At 38.6% G+C, this 23311-nt stretch overlaps 1 protein-coding gene across 3 annotated transcripts in view; it reads right to left on the reverse strand.

Moving 5' to 3' along the window:
* The window catches only part of Dgkg (diacylglycerol kinase gamma), a 199698-nt gene extending 178230 nt beyond the window's left edge, over positions 1–21468 (reverse strand). For all 3 annotated transcript variants that reach the window (XR_005726868.2, XM_078043820.1, XM_013361065.4), the window contains exon 1: positions 20961–21468. The gene's annotated coding sequence lies outside the window, so the exon portion shown is untranslated. The remainder of the gene's footprint in view (positions 1–20960) is intronic.
* Between the last annotated feature and the right edge of the window lie 1843 nt (positions 21469–23311).

Here is a 23311-nt window from a genome sequence, read left to right on the forward strand (position 1 = left end):
TTCCAATCCGTATCTGTTTTTCATACTCCTTTAGTGACATTTTGTGCCAAATATGTCATCTATGGAGGGCACAGAATGGATTATAAGTTTCTTACCAGAAAGTGAAAGGACAAGAAGCAGAAACAAAGAAACCTGAAAAGGTAAGAGAATGACAGCTCCATTAATGTTGGCAGCTCATCCACAACTCAGAAACAGAAATGTTGAGAAGAGACTCCTCAAAGTTCTGGTTCAAAAGTGTGAGTATGGCTCTTGGGTGAGCCTAGAAAGAGCACCAGGTAATTTGGTGATAGTGTGTTTGTGTGTGTGTGTGTGTGTTCGAAATAACCACAACAAAACCACACCAGAGAGACAACATTCAAGTTCAGAACAATATGTGAAACCACACTGAGCTTCATGGACCAGGAGGAACTTGTGGTCAGCTGGCCCATCCCCATTCTCCACTTCATGAACCTCACATTCTCCCTCCCTTTCCCTTAGCCTCTCCCATTTCCTGTTTTCTAATCTCCTTTCCTTTTCTTCCTCCCCTTCCTGCTTCTCAGAACAATATGAACAACATCAACCATTTAATGAGCACCTACTGGCTCTACATGAGTGCACTGCTCAATATAACCTTTCTAGGTAAGTATTACTATACCAAGGTACCCAAGACCAACTCCCTACAACTGAGCCATTGTTCAAACTCATGTCTGCCTGAAGGTAAAGCTCACATTCCCCCAGTATCTAGACTGGTTTGCTGATGTAGAAAGGTTATTAATATCACCTCTAGATTATAAACTCCCTGAGGATGGATCCTCTGGGTTATTCTAGTATTTACTTATAGAAGGCACTGGGTAGTCAGAGTGCCTCTTCCCCCACAAACTTCATAGAACCAACAATATTTTAGTGGACAATCGTAAAGTAACAATTCAGCACCATGGACAACAGCACCTGGGGTACCAACACTTCATCCCCCAACCCCCTACCCCCACCAATATATCTCTGGATAACCCCTTCCATTCCAGAGGTATCTACAATCCAGTTTGGAATAGCACCTCGTTAATAATAGATTAACAATGTGCTGGACCGTCCTGAACCATCTGTGTGAATTACTGTCATCTGGTTTACTCCACATAACTCCCCTGTGAGGTAGACACAAGTATTATGCCCATTTTAAAGATGAGGAAACTGAAGCACAGAGATTAAGTCACTTTTCTTAGGTCATGTAGCTATTAACTGATGGACCCAAAATTCAATCCAGGTGATCTGACTCTGAAGCAGGTCACAAAGATAACAGTGGCATTGAAATCACAGGATAATACTTGACAAAAGAGAGTCATCAAGAAAATACAAATATAATCACAATAATTTTAAAAACTGTCATTTGAATAAAACACAAAATCAAAAACACATCCCAGGAAGCTCATCAATCCCCTTTGAGAAACCACAGTTTGATGGGTTTTGGAAAATGGGAAGGAAGAACAAATTTATTTCCCAAGCAAACCAGAGAGGGTATTGTAGTGGCTTGGAGCCCCTGTGTCTGATCTCAGTATTGACATTCAGTAGTTAGGTGATTTTGAATAGTCACTTTCACTCTCTAGATTTCAAGTTTCTCATTTGATAATTGTGGAGAGTGGAGTAAACATATTTAAGATTTCCTCTAACAGTAATTCCATTTTCTTTCTAGAATATTAGACATCAAGCCTTTGTTCTAGCCATATGGTAACTGGTACCACCATTTTAGGCTCGGAATTGCTATCCATTCTTATATTCATTTAAACTATACCTCATTGGATAGAGACAACATTAAGATACTTTTGCCACCAGTCAATTATTAACAATTGAAAAACAGGTAGTATTCTTGTTGTCAAGAAACCAAGGAAAACAAAAGCACCAATACTGCTGGTATGGAAGTAAATTAGCCAAAACAGCACACTCTATCAACAGCCTCAAAATATATGTTTCCATACAATTTTACTTCTGTTAATTTATTTTTATGAAGTAACTATGGACAATAAGAAGAGCACTAGTTTTTGTTTTTGATTTTTTTTTAATCAAGGATTAAACCCAGTGTGCTTAGCCACTGAACCACATCCCAGCCCTTTTATTTTTATTTTGAGAAAGGATATTGCTAAATTGCTCAGAATCTTGCTAATTTGCTGCAGCTGGCCTCAAACATGCAATCCGCCACTGGGATTACAGGTGTGCACCACCCATGCCTGGCGAACAGCACTATTTCTGCAACTACTGTTGCTACTTCCGCAGGGTTTCAACTACAAGTATATTAGAAGCAGAACTGTTTAATCCTAGCCAAAAATCCAAACAATTTAAAGGGAATACAACATGGGTTCATTAGAAATGTTTTATTACATACATCTAGTCAAAATATTCTAAGATCACTAAAACATATGCTTTAAAAATTTTTCAAATTCATAGGAAAATGCCTTATATAGATTAAAAGTCAACAACAAAAGTTAGTTAAAATATTAAACTATGAATATTCATATCAAGTAATGAACTGCTCAAACCAGATCCTCCTTACAAAGAAGGATTTATTCCCTCAGGTACTTTGAAATGCAGCTGGCAGTCAATTCTCAGTTGTTAATGCTTTTCAGAAATAGTCTCAGCTGGAAAAAAAAAAAGCTGTCTTTCCCAAGGTCATGGCCCCTTCCTGGGTGACCCACATCCAGTTAGACTGATACCAAGGCTTTAAGTCCAAAGGCCTGGCCCCCTCTTCCTAACTGGGAACACTCCACAGGACTATACCCGTCCAACTTTTCCCTCTGCCAGGTGCTTCTCTGTCCCTTCCCTTCTACGTGGTGATCCCCTAAGCATTCCTTAGTAAAACCAACCCTCCTGCACAGTGATATCCAACTCAGAGTCTGGGATCCAGGAATTCTAATATGTGGCAATGTAGAAATTAAGAAAATGCCCCACACATTCTCGAGGAACTTCTTGTTTAAAAAGAAAATGTAAATATGGAAGCATTACATATTGATTTAGTAGATGTGCAGTTTGACTCCAACAGTGCTTCAAGAACTTACTCAGATCTTGAGATGAACTTTTCAGAAAACAAGGCAGATGAGAAAACAAACAAATCCAAAGTGAACCCAGCTTCCAACTCAGGAAGGTAGGAAAAGGAACACAAGAGAAATCCAAATAAAGCCAAAAAAAAAAAAAAAAGGCAGTTGTGGAGTCAGAAATTAGAGACTAGTAATCAAAAAACAAATGCAACAATGGGAAAGTAAATAAAACAAAAAGCTCTTTTTTGGGGGGGGCGGGGTACCTGGGATTGAACTCAGGGGCATTCAATCACTGAGCCACATCCCCAGCCCTATTTTGTATTTTATTTAGAGACAGGGTCTCACTGAGCTGTTTAGCACCTCACTTTTGCTGAGGCTGGCTTTGAACTCTCCATCCTCCTACCTCAGCCTCCAAAGCTGCTGGGATTACAGGTGTGCACCACCATGCCTGGCCCAAAAGCTCTTTTTGTTGATGATATTACTGGGGGGGAAACCCAATAAACTAGACAATTCTTTTGGCAGATGACAGAGAGAAAGGGATGGAGGAAGGGGGTGAAGGCAGGGAGGGAGAGAGAGAAGAATGAGAGCATGGGCAGCAATATTAGAAATGAAGCAGGAGACACAACTGTAAGAGCTTCTGTTAAATTATGAGAGAATATTCAACTTTATAACAATACATTTGAAAACCTAGTTGAAATGGAATTTTTTGAGAAAATATAAACTATCAAAACAACAGATGAGATTGAATCCATATTCAAAGATCTACTTGCCCCACTCCCCTGGTTCAGATAATAAATATTACAGGCCACTTCTAACAATCGTCAAGGAGCAGATAATTCTCCTCTTGCACAAACTGCACAGTGCACAGAAAAACATGTTAAATTACATTTATTTTATGAAGTCAGATTTCCTGGTTACAAAAATTGAATAAGAAGAGCATAAACAAAAATTAAAGACCAACCTCACCTATTAAATGAAGTAAAACCTCACATAAAAAAGTAAAATCCAGTATTATATTAAAAGAACAATACACAGGGGACTGAGGAAGTAGCTCAGAGACAGAGTGCTTACCTAGCATGCAAGGCATGGGTTTGATTCTTAACACTGCCAAAGCAAAACAAACAAACAAAAACCAAAAAAATAAAAATAAACAACCAAACAAAAACAATATATAGATTTGATTCTAGAAAGCAAGATTTAAGTCATCATTGATAAACCTATCAAATATACTATCTTAACATAATAAAATAGAAATTTATGTGACTGTCTCAATATGTTAGAAAAAAGGTTAAATTTAACACCCAAAAATAATGAAAAACAAAATGCAAATAAAACCTCTAAGTACATTAGAAGATAAAGGGAGCATCTTTTACTTTATAATGGCTATGAACCAAAACCCTACAGCAAACTTCATATTTAAATGGAAAATACTAGAAGCATTCCCATTATTAGGAAACAAAAATCAAGGACAGGAAAAGAATGCAAGTTATAACCTGTACTAATTGACAATCTACTAGACATCTTAGCCAATGCAACTAAATAAGAAAAAGTAAAATATACAGAAATTTGAATAGAAAAGGTAAAACTCTCACATTTAAAAAGTGATATAATAGCATACCTAGAAAAATCAAGAGAATACAATAAATACAAGGGATATCAGAAAAGAGGCTGATTCCAAACCAATATTAAAAATTAATGATCTTCTTCTACACTAGCAAGTGTCAATTAGGAAATATGGCGTAATACAGCTATTTCAAATTTTTAATGGAAGCTATAAAGTGCCCTGGAATAAATCTAGCAAACCATGTGTAAGATGTTTATAAAAAAACCTATGAACTTTATAGAAGGACATAAAGGGAAGACTGGATAAATGGTGAAATATCTTATTCATGGTTAGGAAGGCATACTTTAGCACTAGTACTTACAAGTATGTGGCCTTAGTTTTCTCATAAGAATGGACTCTCTTTTGTGGAGTTTTTTTTTTTTTTGTGTGTGTGTGTGTATGTGTTTGACTGTTAGAACTAGTAGAACTAAATGGCATGTTTAAAAAGCTCAAAATTAAGTGCAATATTATTAATGGTACAAACATAAATTTAACTGTAAAAAAACAAAAACATGAATAGAAACATGCCCAAAATAAAGAGTTTAACTCCAAGATATACATAGAGATTAGAAGCTGCAGTTCTATTATTTGTAATGGTTTAATTGTTTTTTAAAAGGAAATGTATTAATGTATTATTTATAGTCTTTTCAAAAACTTAAAGAGAATTCCTTATTTCCACCATCTGGATCTTCTTCTATTTTTTTTCCTGGCACAACTCAAATCTAGTTTCTCATGGTTTACCTACACAGGTTAGAGACTGAGCCTTATGTGTACTTTCATTTGAAAGTACTACATATGAACGTGTGTTGTTGTGTGTGCTTACAGTATGTAAGTGTGTATGTCTTTCTGTACTTTATGAATACTATTTGTTATATATGAATTTTAATATTTTTAGACTTTGCAGGAATGTATATTATAGTTAAATAAATAAATTGCCTACACCTACAGTTCTCTTACACCAGAATGGCTATTTTATGCATCGTAGAACACTTTTTTCTAACTTGAAATCCTATTCACTCTTCTATTTATCCTATCCTTTTCTATAAAGTTTGGTTAAAGAAATAACATTCTAAGGACAATTATGCCTGTACATTTACCAAGCTCTTAGTATGTGTACACTGCTCTGCTAGGAGCTAAGGGGATACACAGATGGATTATGATTGATTTCAGCCCTCAGTGAACTAATAGCCCACTGGGAACACCACAAAGCTTCCACAAATGCTGCAGCATGGGCTATGCGTGTGAAGGCCTGTGAGTCTCAGAGAAAGGAGAGCTCAGTATGCTGTGATGTCGATATGGTCCAATGAGAAGAAAAGACCTGGGTTTACTAACTGTCTTGTTTTACATACTCGCACTGGAGAGGGGAACTGCTAAAATCAAAACTTTAAGACTCCTAAATTGGGTTTCATTTAAAAAGAGTTTTTTCATGCTATGAGATTATTTCTTATATTTTCAATTTCAATGAAAAATATAGCTAATGGATTCCTCGGTGCAAACCAATTAGGAATGCACCATTTCATTTCTCCCAAATTCCATACTAAGGAGTCCAATTTATTCAAGTGTGTTTGGACATCTTTACACTGGGACCTGAGATATAGAAGCCTTTGTTTTAACTGCTCCTTTGTACCACTGGTTTCCAATGTGGAGAAAAATGTGCCAACAGTCTCCGACACCCAGAAATCTGTTTCTGTCAGGAAACAGAAAAAGAGGATAATTCTGGGGTTTAACAAACCTGCATCTCATCCATGACATTTACTCGATTTATGGTCCTGAGCACGATACTCATTCTTTACCTCTTGAGCCTAAGTTTCAGGACTAAAGATAATAAATACAGATTTCCTAGCACAGTGCCTGGCACAGAGGGTAGAGTAGATGTTAGTTGCCGTCCCTTCTTTATCAGACATAGGTAAATATTTCACGTTTCCCGATACCTTGAGTGCTCTCATAGGGAGAAGGGTTTAAATGAAAGAAGTTATGTATTTAGAGATGAAAAACCTTAGGCTTCAGTTTAAGGAAGAGAATGGGAAAGAAAGAAGATACTTTTCACACCAGCTGTAAAAGATAGAAGAGTATAAATTTTCACCTTACCTCCTTGAGGCAATTAATGAACAAAGCAGAAAACCATGAACTTTGTGGCAATATCTGCTTATAGGGAGTAGGAGTGGCTGGATGTGTGGGCTAGATTAGGGCACTGGAGGGTTTGAGACATGAGCCTTTAGTCATTTGGCTGAATGCATTTAATAAATTTCAATCCAATTGGAGGGAATGGACTCCCTGGGTGACTCATTTTGGACTAGGCAAAAATAGCCAACAGAAACCAGCCCCCACTAAAGAAAAAAGAAAATACCATTTTATTTGACTGACATTGTTTTGATCATAGTGTGAAATCACACACTGACTTTAGTTGATTCAGAGAGACACCCTGTTGCTGATGGAATCACATGCATTTATTCATTCCTCCATCCTTCTACTAGGTGTGACTTTAAAATACAAATAGCTCTCCTCTTAAACTTATTTTCCTCTCACCTTGATCTCCAAAACTCAATACCTTTTTCAATGGAAATGTCATTTTTTCCACGTTCACTGGGTTTGATACACTGGCTTCATTTACCTATGGTCTCCTCCTTTCCCAAAATGTCGATATTAAGCCAGAAACCAACTCTTCAGTTTTGTTTTAGATTATTTCTCAGCTTTGTTTCTTTCTTTGCATTTTATTCCTTGGAACAACACTTCTGTCCCACGCTGTACTGGGTGACAGCTTTCTAATTGGCCCCAGCATCTGCTTCTAGTCCCCATAACTACCTTCCAGCATTTCAGTGTGCTCTGCCATGGGAGCACTTTACAGAAACCACTAGTTGCAATTTCCTAGCTCAAAAACTAAACTATTAGTTTGTGTCAAGTTATGTTTCCAGATATTCAAGTCTATTATTATCTTGTCTCACTTGATCTCCCACTAGTTTTGGACAAAATGGTGAAGGACTTTGGAACAGAGATGGGTGTCATCCATTCCTTCTGCTGACAGTTGAGATTCCGGGACAAAAAGAAAACAAAAATGATGCTGATAACTGGCTTTGATTTCTGGGCCATAATTTTCCATTTGCTGGAAGCATGACTTCATGTCTAGTCATGAAGGACATGCATCTTGTGGGCATGTGGGATATGGTATTGTCTATAGTGTCCAAGAAAAAGCATCAAAGAACTAGAATCATAGGAATGCTAGCAAAACAACATGAGAGGGGATGTGCCTAGTGACACACTGGCATACACACAATGTCAACATAATTACAAAGAATATTATAAACTATTTGTAGACTGGTGTGTCTCCGTGGCAACATGGCTTTAGACCAAACACAGGTTTTTTGATGAGAATTCATGACCCTAAGGATGAAGCACCTAGAACATCCCACGAGTGTGATAGCACTGTGAGCACTTTCTGTAGGCCACTTGGCCACAAGGAGGAAACAGCTGGTGCATTCCTCACTACCACTATTCTGGCACAAAGGAAGTCAGAGCAGTGAAAGTGAACTTGCAGCGGCTAAACATTCGCAGAGAGCCTCATTCTGTTAAAAGAAGCACATCAGATGCATCTTGTTTCTCTTGTTGATGCAGAGTAGAGAAGCTGAACTGGATGAACTCATCTGGCCCTCATTAACCAACAGAAACATGCTGCTTGGTGAAGCAGCATGAGAGACCTCTCAGGAGAACGAAGGACCCTGGTAGTAATGAACAACCAGAAATCTTAGGCAGACATATTTCCATATAGATTTTTTTTTAATTTAAACAAATATAGCTTTGATGGTAAAACATTCTGGAATGGAATCAAACTAAAATCCTCCCAAATGGGGAGACATTTTTTAAAAATCCAATAAAGAAGAAAAAGGAATGGTTCTTAAAAACAGTCCTGCAGGACGAACCCATAGGTTCATATTTGAAAAAACATTGAGAAAAAAGGAAAACAAAGGCATATGGAAGAATATGCCACAAACGTATACATGAAAATCGTTTCATTAAAAAAATAGCTTAAAATGAAGTTGTGAATGCTTTTTAACTTCATACACCTTAGTGCTTACTTTATAATCATGAAATAAATAAATAAAATATCATTTTTTTGCCATTAAAAATAGCTTAAAATGATCTGGAAATACTAAATGACAAACACCACTACAGGCTAAAAAAAGCTGGAGGAAGCTCGGGAAATGAGCTGGTTAATTTTAGAGCAGAAAGAGCAAAGAATGGCCTGGTCTACTGCTTGGGAATAAAGATGTCCCAGAGAACTTCCAGTGGAGACTCCTGAAAACTTTCACTGGTCTTTAAAAATTTTTGGAAAAGAACACCAGCAAAAAGCTAAAGGACCATTCTACAGTTGTTGTGTATTTAAAAATAATAATAATAATAAAATCAATTTAAAAAATTAAAAACAAATTTAAAAAAGCTAAAGGACTAGAAATGAGTAAATCTAATATTAATGTCACTATCAAAAAATGGAAGAAGATAGATTCCAGTGTGGACCTAATATTAATCTTAGCTAAAAATTCAAATCATATTTTTAAATTATTTTAAAATAAATATCATGGGCTGGGTTTGTAGCTCAGTGGTAGAATACTTGCCTAGTGTGCATGAGGCACTGGGTTCAATCCTCAATACAACATAAAAAACAAATTAAATTAAATAAAGGTATCGTGTCCATCTATAATTAAAAAAAATTTTTTTTAAATCACATATACTCTCATTATCCAACTATAATCACAATTAACATTCTGCTATAAATTCTAGAATTTTTCCTGTAGGCGTATACATTTTTTTTTTACTTTCAACTTCATTTATTTCTTTTCTATTTTTTTCTCTCCATGATGACCATTATTTGTTACATTTTTCTATATACAATATTATTTTCCATGGCTACATATTATTTTATTATATAAATAGACCATAAATTATTTCCAGTTCCCTTTTCTCAGTATTTTACTTCTAATTTTTGCACATCACTTTGTTTTAGGGGTGGCTATGTTTTCGTTTTCAATACTGGGAATTGAACCCAGAGGTGCTGTGCCACTGAGTTACATCCCCAGCCCTTTGGGTTTTTATTTTGAGACAGAGTCTCACTAAGTTGCTGAGTCTGGCCTTGAAATTGCAACCCTCCTGCCTCAGCCTCTGCAGTGGCTGGGATTATAGGGTCTGTGTCTCTACTCCTAACTCACTGTTGTTTATTTTAAAAACTCATTTCCAATGATTAGAAACTATGGCTTTACTATTTTTGCTTTAAAGAAGTTGCTGAGGTTTTATTTGTGACCTAATACATAATTAATTTTTGCAAATGTCCCATGAACTCTAAAAAATAAGTTTCATTCTCTGTATTTAGTACAGCATATTTTTAAAATAATATTAATTAAATGACAAAGTTTCTGTATTTTTGATATGACTTGTTTGCTTACTTGACATGAAAAAGCCTGAGAGTGGCATTTTGAAATCTTCCAACACTTTTGTGTTTCTCTCAGTTTGGGCTGCAGTATTAATCAATGCATCCATTTCCTTGGTAGCTACATGGTCTCTGTGACTGGGCCTCTTCCATTTATGTAAATCAATCCTTACGGTATGATTTAATGATATTTGTCTTGAACTGCATTCTGTCTAATATTTTATATATATATATATTATATATATTAAATATATATATAATATTTTAATATATATTAAAAAATAGAAAATATATAATATATATATTTTTATATATATTAGTTTTAGTTGGACACAATACCTTTATTTTTGTTTATTTATTTTTATGTAGTGCTGAGGATTGAACCCAGCGCCTCACATGTGCTAGGTGCTCACTCTATGGCTGAGCCACAACCCCAGCCCCATTCTGTCCAATATTAATTTCATGATTCTGCTTTAGTTTTTGTTTGTATCTCTCAACTATGCTTTTTCTTGGCATCTTGCTTTTAATTTTTGTTCATAATCTTGTTTTAAGGTTGTCTATGCAAACAACATACAGTTGAATTTTAGTTTTTGATCCAATATGAAGCTTTTATTTAAAGTGGGTGATTTAGTTCATTTATATGCATTGTTATAACTAAGGTGTTTGGTGTCATCATTTCCCTGTTCCTATTACTACTATTTTTAGGGTTTGCTGTGCCTTTATTTTCTTTAGCTATGTAGAGTTTGCCTCTTGGTTTGGAAAGTGAATTAGTGGAAAAAGAAATTCTAAAACTATTATTTTCTAAATTTAAGTGTCAAGCATGAAATGACTCTCAGACTCTCAGAATTGAACCCAGGAACTGAGAATTTTTTTTTTCCTTTTCCCATCCTTCCCTATTGACCTAGACAAACATTTTCAGGCTTGGAAAAAAATGTTATGTGGGGTATTAAACCCAGTTTGTTATTTCAGAATTTTTTGTAACTTTGCATACCTGCTCTTTGAATAGATTTTACTTTTGTGCACAAAATTTTTAAACTGGATTTACAATGATTATTTAGACATCTCGGATTTTTAATTGGCTTCAGAACTAATCGCTTATTCTTTTCACTCTACATCCTCCTCATACGTGATTTTCGATAGAATACTCTGCTTACTAATTCCCACTAGCAGATTTTAATTCTGCAATTAAGATTTTTTCATTTCCTTGCGATTCCTCCGTATTTCATTCATATTTTGAATACCATGTTTCATTTTAATCTCAGCCCTATTCTTGTTCTCTTCTGCCTTGTAAAAGCCATGCCTTTCTGCCCTCTTATGAGGACTCTAGTCTCTTGAAATGTTCTTTCAGGTCCAGCTGGAGTGGTTCATTTTCATACTGTATGCTATTCTTTGATCCCTTGTTTTGCATTTTCCTCATGCTTTACTCTTTGCTCATTCATAAAGAGGGAAGTATTCTATAGACTTGGTGTTTGTCAAATAACAAGTCTTTGGTTTTATTCCCTCTGAATGCTGAAATCAATAGTGGCAAGTGAATGTGTGCACATCCCAGACCTTTGCAGAGTTTCGAGAATATATTATCCTAGAGTAATTATACTTCCATTTTATTTTCTTCTTAATGCCAAAACAATTTCTATTCTTTGGAATGCATCAAGATTTTCTCTTTGATGGCATCAAAAGATCTCAATATTTTAAAAACATTTTATGCTTTCATTTTTTATTGTAAAGTCCCATATATGTCCATTTCATTGAGTTGCTTATTTCTTTAACATACTCTATATGCTCACTTATTTTGATCATTCAATCTGCTGAAGATTGATAGAATAGACTGAAGTTCCTCTGTAGTTGGGTTTTGCTAATTTTATTTTATAAAATTTGATAGTTGTTAATCAGAATAATATATTCATGAATATTATGACTTCTAAAAGACTATATCTTTCAGCCATATCTAATGTTTTCTATATTAAAGTCTACTTTGTTTAATATTAAAATGGCTCTCCTTTCTTTTGTTTGCATTTTCCTGGTATACCTATGACCTTTCTATCTTCCCATTTTGTTTAAAATAACATATATTTAGAATTGATTTTGGCTCTTCATCTTTTAATAGAAATGATTGAACAACTCACACTTAATGTCATAATTAATGTGTTTGACCTATCTATCACTTTGTACTTTTATTTTTATATTTCCTTCTTTAGTTTTAAATATTGGCTATAATGTTCAACATTTTCCTTTTCCTTCTGATTTTGAATTGAAACATGGCATTTTTTATTTTACATTTGTCTCTACTCTTTAAATTTCTCTGTGTCAACAATGAAAAATTATTCATTGTTTCCTACAGTTTGAAAATAGAAGTTTAGCACTTCTATTAAATTTTTTAGGACCCTGAATTTTCAAAAATTAATTTTTCAATTGATACATTAAAAACATAAAAATTGCTTTAATGAGGTACCATGTAATGTTTTGATATATGTATCATGTAATGTCTAAGTCAGGTTAAACATATTCATCTCCTCAAATGGTTATCATTTCTTTATGGTGAAAACTTTCAAAATCTTTCTTCTAGATTTTTCAAATATACAGAACACATTGTTATTAGTAGTCATTACTGTACAACAACACACCATAGCTTCTTGCTCCTATCCAACTGTAACTTAGTATACACATTAATTATCCTTCTCCCATCCTTTCTGTCCCTCCATTGTCATTGTCCCTGCCTCTGGGAACCCCCATCTACTCTCAAATTCCATCATGATCTCAACTTCTTCAGATTCTACATACAAGTGAGATGTGGTACCTGTCTTTTTGTACCTGGTTTATTTCACTTCACACAGTGATCTCCAGTTCTATCCATGCACAAATGACAGGATTTAACCTGAGTTTTAAGTCCATGTTCAAGTGGCTTTGATTGTTTATCTCTTATCTTTAATATTGCATCTCTTCCGTTCCCAATTCATTAATATTTTGAGTAAAAAAATTTTTTTCAGTACACAATTTCAGTGGTTTACTTTATGGGTATTTTTTTTTCTTCACATATTCCTGAAGAAAATTCTTAAACATATTCTGGGTCATAATCTTACAACCTCAAAATTCTGTAGTCATATAAGGCAACTTCCTACAGATATTTAAGTATTGCAGAATATTTGACAATTGTTTATTTTTTCTTTGGAAATAAGATATTGTTCTGATTTCATACAAGTGGATTTTTGTTCTTATAATTAACAACTTTCATCAGAATATACTTTTAATTTCCTCTGGTACAACATGAACAATTTTGAACAAAACTCAGGGAAATGTTTTTATATTTTTATTGCAACTTTTCTTCCCTTTCCTGTTTCCCTTTCTAGAAAAATTCTGTGTTTGTGTATTTAGTGGACTGAACTGCAGCATCCATGTTTCTCACTCATTATTCCATTGCTTCATGTGTTTTTCATCAGTACTGTGAGGAAGTACATTCATCTCGAGTTTTCTGCATTGTTCTAATGTTCATGCTTCCATTGCATGATTTTAATTCTGAAAAATGGTTTGTCTATCCAAATGTATCTCCATCTGTATCTCCTCTGTCTCTATGACACCCTAAATTAAACCAGCCCTGAGCTGAACTCATTATCTAATGCCACTCTGCTCTTGTTCCCCATTTCTCCTGGTTGATGTAATCACCATTCTCCCAGGTGCACAGGGTAGGAGCCTGTAAGATACCCTCAATTCCTCTCCCACTCATTCCACTCACATTCACTCATTTACAAGTTCTTTCCTGATTTTGTCCCTACATCCATACCCAGAGGTACGCATGAGTCGTCCTGTTTCCTTCCTCTCTATTATCCTCCCCACACTACAGTTTAAGGGATTGCTCTAACATTAAAATCTGACCATGTCAGTGCCCACTTAAAAGTTTTCAGTGTCCTCTGGAATAATTTAAAGGAGAAAAAAAAAACCTACAGGGCTAGTGTTGTGGCTCAGTGGTAGAGCACTTGCCTAATATGTGTGAGGCACTGGGTTCAATTTTCAGCACCGCATATAAATAAATAAAATAAAGGTCCATTGACAACTAAAACAACCCTACACTCTTGAATGTGTTGGGCAAGATGAGGGTCCAACTCCTACCTACGTTTCCAGACTCATCTCCCATCACTTCCTGACTTGTAGATTCTGCTCTAGCTACAGTGAACCATAGACAACAAGAACTGCCTTTGCTCAGACTGTTCCCTCCACCTTTAAGTTTCAGATCAAAACTTCTCATTTACTCTAGAGAGTATTACCTGACCTTCTTTCTTGGTCTGATTACTTCAGAGGTTGTAGAGGAGACGTCCCCTTGACTCTCATCTAAAGATGATAACTCCACATCATGTCTATTTCTGGTTGTTGCTAGAAACCCTTTTGGTACTCCCCAGAAATTAGTTCTATGCCTAGCACCGAGATGGGTGCTCAATACGTATTTGCTGATTTAATATTGATTTCATGGTTGAGCAAGTCTTCTCAGGGAGAGCATTTGTTTTGATTTGTGAGACTTAGGGATTTGAGACAGTATGTACTTTGGGGAACAAAGGACTTTAATCTGGCAATAGGAACATATGGCTACTGGCTTCTTAATATTTGAGAAAAGTCACTTTGTGAATAGTTGGACATCATGGCACAAGAAAAGAGAAGACACTGGACTTCCACCACTAGGTTTCCTGGGGTCAGTTTCTGGGGTGTCATGAACATCCTTGCTGATAGGACTTTAGGATGGGGTAATAAGGAGGGACTGGATGAGAATACCCACTTTGTGTGATTCTCAATTGGAAAGAGAACCTGAACCTCTGATAGATGGAGACAGCTTTCTCTACTTCACTTACTTTCACCAAATGTAGGGAGACTGAGGCAACTGGTGAAGTGCTGTGGGCTGTTGTCCCAAAGCAGAATGGTGGAGAAAAGCATCAAGGAATGAAAACATTTAGGCCCAAACATTTCAAGCATTTCAGCATCTGAGGATCAAAGTGGCCTTGCTGACCTCTGCCTGCTTGAACAGCAGATCAAGGAAATACCAGTAATGGGGAATCTGGTCTTTACCAAGAACGTTGATAAGATTACTCTGATAATCTTTTGAAAAAGATAGAGAAATATGGACTAATGGCAATGCAAATTGAATATGTGTTCTAAATAAGTGGCTTGGATTAGTATCTATCTTTATAGAGCCTATAGTGAAATGCCTCAGAACCTGTAATGTTCGTTATTTTTATTGATGACTTAGGCAAAGCAGCCATGCACATGAGATTGGGGCATGGCTGGAAGGGGCCACTGAACACTGGATAATAATCACAGAAGTATCTGGACAAGCCGGCAAGACAGAGCCGAATAAGACAAAATGAGGAATGAGTGTAGTGGGTCCATATCTGTACTCCAAATATCATCTGTACCTGTGTGGAGAGGGAGTCAGGGGGTGGGTGAGATAATTCCATTGCGAGTTTTAAGGAGAGTTGAGTTATTTCAGTTGATACTAAGAGCAACAGGTGTCAATGGTATAGATTCATAATTGGACCTTAGAGGATTTTTTTTGTTTGCTTTCGAAATCCTTTATTCACAGATTAAGCAATTTACTTGTGCAATAATGAAGCTGGATAGTCTAAAACATTAAAAAAAAAAAAAACCTTTGCAAGCACACTGGCATTACTTACAACGATTGACATATTCACCACAAAGTTTATTTTCTATAAAGCAATATTCTTTAGCCAAATTTTAGTGACAGTTTATGGGAAAGAAAATTTTAAGTAATTTAATATTTACACTTACTTTGTCCTGCCTACTTTGATGGTAGGTGTTATGTCCTAGGCGGGCGACAACTAATACAATTACTATCTCAGTCATCTGCAGAATTTTCACCCAACCCTCCTACATACACATACAGCTTAAAGAATGAGAGCTCTTTTTTTAGACCTTAGAGGATTTTAACAAAAAACATAAATGTGGAATGAAGGAGTGATAATCTCACTCTTCTTGGTGCTGATTAGTCCTCCCTTGAAAAATCTGCATTTTATTCTTTAAGAAAAAGAAATTAGTTGGGCATGGTGGTGCATGACTGTAATCCCAGCGGCTCAAGAGGTTGAGGAAAGAGGATCACAGGTTCAAAGTCAACCTTAGAAACTTAGCAAGACCCTAAGCAACTTAGCGAGACCCTGACTCAAAATAAAACAGATAAAAGGACTGGGGATTAAGCAACCCTAGGTTCAATACCTGGTTCCAAAAAAAAAAAGAAAGAAAGAAAAAGAAAACTGAGACATGAGTGACGATGACAGTAAAGGGTGTTGCAGTAAGTGGCCTACAAGGCAGGGTGGGGCAGTGGAAAGGACTCAGGCCAGGGAATAGGAGCCAGATGACTTTGTTAATGGGCTTCAAGATTCTGGCTAAGCCAATATTCCTCTTGGGAGCTTGTAACAGGACTCCCCAAGGAGAAGATGGTGGCAGCTAGCTTTCTCTCTAAAGTTTTGGTCCTCTGCTCAGGCCACATTATGGGTACGTTTCTTTATCCCAGCCAGGGACAAGGCCTCCTGAGTCCCTGAGCACAAATTTGCACTGTTGAAATGCATTCAAAAATGATACCAATTCCCTTGGAATACCTCCAAAAATAGACCTTCTCTGACTTCCTGGGAAGCCAAGACGGTGATAATTCACATCAACATCACCACACACATTAAGACTTTGAAATCATATGAACCTAAGTTCAAAACTCAGCCTCTCCTATGGGCTTGCCAAACACAGGCAAGTTACTCAAATTTTCTGAGACTCAGTTTCCTTGTCTGTAAGATGGCATTAATTCAGGTTTGTAGTAATGCAGATATTAAGAGGAGACAACTCACGTTCAAATATAGCACAATATGAGACACAAAGTTGATGCCGAATAAATGCTATAACTAGTATTATTATGACATTTATTACCACCTTCCCTCTTTTTTCTTCCTTCTCCTCATCTCCTCTGGGCTAGGCATGATGCCAGGGCAGATGATATGGTGTAGAAAATAAAATGGACATAGACACTCCTTGCCTGCACTAAGTTTACACTCTAACCAGCATAGTTCAGTTGAACTTTTTGCAGTGATGAAATGTTCTGTGTGTTCTCCAATTTGGTAACCAAAAGCCATATGTGATGTTTATTAAGCACTAGAAATGTGACTAACATGACTAAAGGCTGGGTTTTTAATTTTATTTCATTTCAAAGATTTAAATGAACATGGAAAGAATGTTATATGAAAATAGACAGGGACCTTTCTAAGGCTGACCAGAATAAAGATGCACTGAAAGAAAAATGCACATAAAGAACCCAGTACAGTGCCTGGAAATCTTTATTTTTTCATTCCTCACATTTAACTGTCAATTATGCACTGAAACAATCTCAGGTGCTGGGGAATATAGGAAAGAATTAGGCATGGTCTCTGTTCTCTGTTCTCAGGGAACTCACAGTTTAGTGGGGGATATGCAAATAACTGATTTCACCACAGTGAGGTAAGTGTATATACAGGTGCTGTGGGTTGAGAGTCCCAACTCCAGTGAACAGCAAGGGAGGGCTTCTCAGAAGGACATTTTAAGTCATTAGCTGAGTCTTGCAAAAGTAAATCTTAGCGTGGGGCTCAACTGTAGTTACTCATGTGCAACAGTAAATTGTACCCCAGGGTTAAGCCTACTGCTAGTGGCAGAGGTGACTAGGGGGCAAATACAGATCTAGAGAAAACTCATAGCTACAGTCAACTTGCTTTCTTTCAAAATTGTCTGTATGTGTGTTTAGCCAAACTCTATTACTTATGATGTAATATCAACTCCTATTATGATGGAATTCTACACATTCATAAGTGAGGGTTATTAATAGTTACTTGCGTGAAGAAGTGAATGTTATGCACATTTATATATTCTTCACAATAGTTTATTTGTTTAAAATTAACATGTGACATCTAGCCAAAGAATTCTACATATCTTTATTTGATTTCTATAATCACAATTGAGTATATAAAGTATGGTGATGTGTGTGGTTCCTTCTCCTATGGGGTTAGGGAATGTTTCTGTGGTGTGGCTTGGTCTTGTGAGGCCCTGAACAATGTCACCTGCTTTGACTACAACAGAGTTGCCTCTGGTGAATGGAAGTATAACTTGGTGTAGCCCTTTTGAAAAGTGACTTCTGATATATATTGGGAGCTTTCAAACAGTTGTGCCCTTTGGCCCAGTGATTCTACTTCTGGGAATCTATCCAAAGGAAGTAATTGGAAATGTGTGCAGTAAAGACTTTGCCCAGAGTTATTTGTAGTTGTTAATAATAGGAAACAACTTACATGACTAACAGTGTGATAATATGCAGCCAGGATAATGATGTTCACGAAAGACTTTTGCTGCAACACCAATTAAGAAGAAAAGTAGAGAATAACTACAGAAGTGAAGCATCCACGTTGTGGGGTCAGACAGCTTGGATTTGAATTCTGGCTCCATTGCTTACTAGCTGCCTGACTTCAGCAAGTCATCTGAACTTTAAGCAATCCTAGAGAAATGGGGTTGATAATAATACTATCTATCTTAGAGGGACTTCTGAGGAGTAAATGACATAATGAGTATAAAATGCTTAAAACCATGCAAAGTACATTTACTAGGTTACCTATAAATGTTGGCCCTCTATAGACTGTAAAATTTCAAGTCATAAAAATAGATTGAAAGGCTGGGGTTGTGACTCAGCCGTAGAGTGCTCACCTAGCACATGCAAGGCCCTGGGTTTGATCCTCAGCACCACATAAAAATAAATAAATAAAATAAAGGTATTGCGTCCAACTACAACTAAAAAATAAATATTAAAAAATAGATGGAAAAGAAATATGTCAATATGTGAATAGTGTGAGGCCTGGGTGGCAAAATCATGAGTGATTTGTTTCTTTGCAGTTTTCAACTTCCAAAATTTTCTGCAATAGACTCAGCTTACTTTTATACTAAAAGAGTACAACATAGGGTTGTCATACAGTCAGATATTTTTAAAAAAGAATTTTACCACAATGAAAGTATTTCTCTTCCTTCTTCCTCTTTCCCTTCCCCAAAGGAGCTGGGGGCCAGCCCTGGCAGAGCCTCACACATGCACAGTCTGGGCCTCTGGGAGTGTCAGGGCTGAAGGGATCCTTGACACTTTTTTGTAGTTTTGTGTGGGAAGATGAGGGGAAGTTAGAATAAATATCTTAGTAGCCTCTCCTATCTCTGAGAAGCTACATTCCAAGTTACTCTGATGTTTATCACCTTATCACACCCTCCCCCAAGTCTTGGTTGATCTGAACCAAACATCACATAAAAAACGTAAGGTAGGAAGGACTCATCTACCATCTTCCCACCAAAACCCCTCTCAGAAAAAATACCTGTCATAACGCCTATAATGCTGGACTTAAACACACTAAAGACAACTGGCAAAACAAACAAAAGAACAATAACAAAACTCCACTTAGATCAGGAGTAAAACAAAAAGTTAGCTTAGTTGCAGCCACTTTATTTAGTAAGTACAATTTATATTCAGAGTGGAATTTCTGGCAAATATAGTCCTTTCTAATATGACAAATGTGGAAATCCCTTCCCACATTAGGACATATCCTTGTAATGAGAAGGGCAATAAAGCATAAAAGGGTGTGTGTGTGCATGTGTGTGCACTGGGTTTGTGACCAGACCTTGACATTTGAGCCCTATGATCTAATGTCCTTCATTGACAACGAAGGTGCCCAGTGCTCCAGCAAGTGGCTCTGCACGCTGTATTTTATAACAGAATCCCAGCACAGAAATAACCAAGTTGATGCCCTCATCTGGACCAGAAGGGCAGTTCTGGTCCTGTGACTTGACCACTGTTCCTCAACATGTCTAGAGGTGACCTCTGTGCACCATTAGATGCAAGACCCCCTGAAATGAAAGTATGACAAACAGCCCCCCTAGGCCTTCCTCCCCACAGAGAGGACAACGTATGCTAATGAGGCCTGGGGAGATAACCGCTCAGCACCGACCTGGGAGACCACGGGTTCACAGCGCACCCGCGCGCCACTGCGGCGCAGCCACAAATCACCTTGCTTTGCATCAGACCCTCCTGCCGCCTGGGGCGATTGGGGGAAGGGTCTTCAATGCCACCCAGAGTTTCACAGCTGGATCGCTCTTGTCTGGGAAATGTCTCCTCTGCTTCGTCCCGTGCTTTCCACTGCAGTGATGGCGGGGATGGAGGCAACATAGCAGAATCACCTGTGGGGCTTTGTGGAGCTCCACAGCCCCCTCCCCAAATTCTATTCCACTCGTTGGGAGTGAAAGATCTCAGAATATGGAGGGAGAGGTGGACTGGTGGAGTTTGTGAAAGCCCCACAGGTGATTCTGAATGCGCGCCCCTCAAGACACAAACACACGCGGACACAGCTTGCTCTGAGACTACACAGGTTAGCGTTAGATTTTCTTCCTGATCCTCCCCTTTGTTTATCTGCCAAATTGTCCGTGTTCTCTTCAGCTTCCCTGTTAAGCCCACCAACCCAGAGGCTTTGTGGAGTGCCTCAAAGTCTGGCCGCGGGACTGTAGAAGGCACTGGCGGCCAGACATTAGGAAAAGCGCCTCGTGCTCTTCGCAGCTCTGTGCTCCCAGGAGCGCAAACTGGATTCCAAGGAGCCAAGGTAAGTCCAGAAGGTTAGAAATTCGACCAGTTGCTTAACCAAACTGCCTGTAGCAAGGCCGCCTTTCTTCGCAAGCCCTTCGGTCTGGGGACCTCCCAATCACAGAGGGAGCCGGCGCCCCACCCTGCACCCCTCCAGTGGAGCATCCCCTCCTGCAGCTTTGTGGCAGGTGGCACTGCCAGGGAGGGTGCAGTGGCCTTGTCTGCAGCCTCTTCCCTGACCATGGGACCAGCTCCCGCTTTGCCCTCGTTTTTCCAAGTTGCTACACCCCGCGCCTCCGGAGCTAGAGACCCCCTCCTTTACGACGGCAGCGGTCTTACCTCACTATGCAACACTTGGTTGCGCGGTTGCCTGGGGCGCTCCTTTCTCGAATCTTATTCCCTTACTTGGGAGGAAAGAGGAACCGAGAGACAGAAAGGGGACCGAAGCTGGCGTCTCGGCGTCTTCCCGCCCGCGCAGCCCTCTCGGGGGAGGGGGGATGACGGCTCCAGTGCGCTGCTCGGAGATAAAGCGACCCGCCTGCGGTTAGGCAGCTCCCAGGGTCTTCCACCTCTGCTGGGGGATCCGCAGCTTGAAAGCAGTCTATCTCGCCAGCCCGCTACTACGGCACTGCGGCTCTGCACCCTGTCCCTCGCAGCCTGGCAAGTCCAGCTGCCACTCTTCACTGCGGAGCCCTGCCCCCGGGCTCAGAGCCCGCCCCCTCCACGGACCCGGGCGCGCGCATACACACGCTCCCCACACAAACACGCGCGCATATACATACACATGCGCGCGCACACGCACACACATAAATGCGGATGCGTTCAGTGGGAACCTGCGCCCCTTTGATGTAACTTGAGTGCCAGCAGGTTGGGGCGCTTCTTACCCGCAGGGCTTTGGCTTGGTAGGAGGAGTTAAGGGCTTATAGGTGCAGAAAGGATGTAACTGTGATGGGCATCAGAGGCCAGCTGACCAGGTGGTGGAGGACGATTGTTAAATCAAATATCCACTGGGAATTTCTTCCTTTTCTCAGCCTAGAAACCTAGAGTTCAACTTGCTTTAATATCTTAACCAAATTAGAGAAAATAAATATTTAAAAATTCAACAAGTTTTCTGTTTCCCAGGAGCTCAATGTTGTTAGTATCCAAATTATGCCCCTGGACATTTCTCACAACTCTGACCCTGGTGGCAGTGGATTGGTGGCTGCTCAACCTGAAAAGATTTTCTCCTCCCCAGGTATATATGGTGGGGGTGCTGCACAGCCTTTCAGAGCTGGACTCGGATGGATGGATCAGGTCTCAAGAGTGTGGTTTATAAATTCCCTCTTTTGCTTTTAGGTGACCTTGAACTGTTTTCTTGCAGAACAAATGGACCACATTTTTTAAAAACAGAAAACCCCAGAAAGGGGGCTGTGAATGATGGGGAGAGGCCCCACTGGCCAAGGCCCTGAAACTTGTTGCGTCTCCTCTTTCCATGACGCGCATGTGTACATGGGGGGTGACGGTGGTAGTGATGCTATTTCAGCCATATCACACCAGCAGGATGACTTTTGTCCATTTCACACCACATTTAGAATCACCAGGAGTTTACACTGTCATCTGTAAAATATGTGGAGTTTACCAGTTTCCACAGCTGAGAATTCTTTTCTGCTAACGGGCGATGAAGGTCCCTGGTCCAGGACTGCAGCCAAGAAAAGCTTTCTGCAGAGTGCAGAGGCGCCGAGGGGCACTGGGTGACTGGACATTTGGGGAAAGACACTGCATGCATGAATGTCAAATTACCCTGAGGACTCTGAGCAATGCACAGGCAGGTGGATGGGATGGATGGATGAGGATCTGAGACCCAAAGATGTTCCTGAGGTTCCAAATGGTGATGAAAGCAGAGCTGACACCAGAACCCCATGCTTGCCATTCAGCATTCACACTTCATCTTATCCCCCTGATTTGGTTTTCAAAGCTCCCTTAGCTAGTCTGAAATATTGTCCGTGCCGGTGCTCTTTTATTTGCTCCTGTTTCCTCTTTACTCACTGACTCATTCATTTCACAACTATTTATGAAGTGTCTACTGCATCTTCAGGCATTTCCCCCTGACTCCAGTTCTGGGTCTTACTTGGGAGGAAAGAAGAATGGAGAGACAGAAAAGACTTGGAACTGTTCTGTTCTTGTTTTTGGTAGAGGAAACCCTGGTTACAGGCTTACTGTATGCATCTTCACTATATAGGTTGCATGGATGTAGAAGACTCAGTCCTTGTCGTCTGAGCTTTATCCTCCATGGAGGAAAACATACTCACATGCATGTTACAAGAAAAAAATATTTTAGGCTTGTCTGTTCCTGATTTGTTCTAAAGAAGATTAAACTGAAAAAGAGCCTGTATTTGGCTGAGTGTCATGATAGACTGGAGGATGCATGAGAGCAGTTGGGAGTTGAGGCAACATTGGGCTTTTCTGCCTGTTAGGATAGAAAGACAATGAGTTTGGGATAGTAGGGGATAGGAAAGGTAGCAGAATACAACAATTACTAATTGGGCATTATGTAAAATTGTGGATGTATAACCGACATGATTCTGCAATCTGCATTTGGGGTAAAATTGGGAGTTCATAACCCACTTCAATCTAATGTATGAAATATGATATGTCAAGAGCTTTGTAATGTTGTGAACAACCAATATAAAAAATAAAATAAAATAAATAAA

The sequence above is a fragment of the Ictidomys tridecemlineatus genome, chromosome 3 (assembly GCF_052094955.1).
Source record: "Ictidomys tridecemlineatus isolate mIctTri1 chromosome 3, mIctTri1.hap1, whole genome shotgun sequence".
In the NCBI taxonomy this organism is placed as follows: domain Eukaryota; kingdom Metazoa; phylum Chordata; class Mammalia; order Rodentia; family Sciuridae; genus Ictidomys; species Ictidomys tridecemlineatus.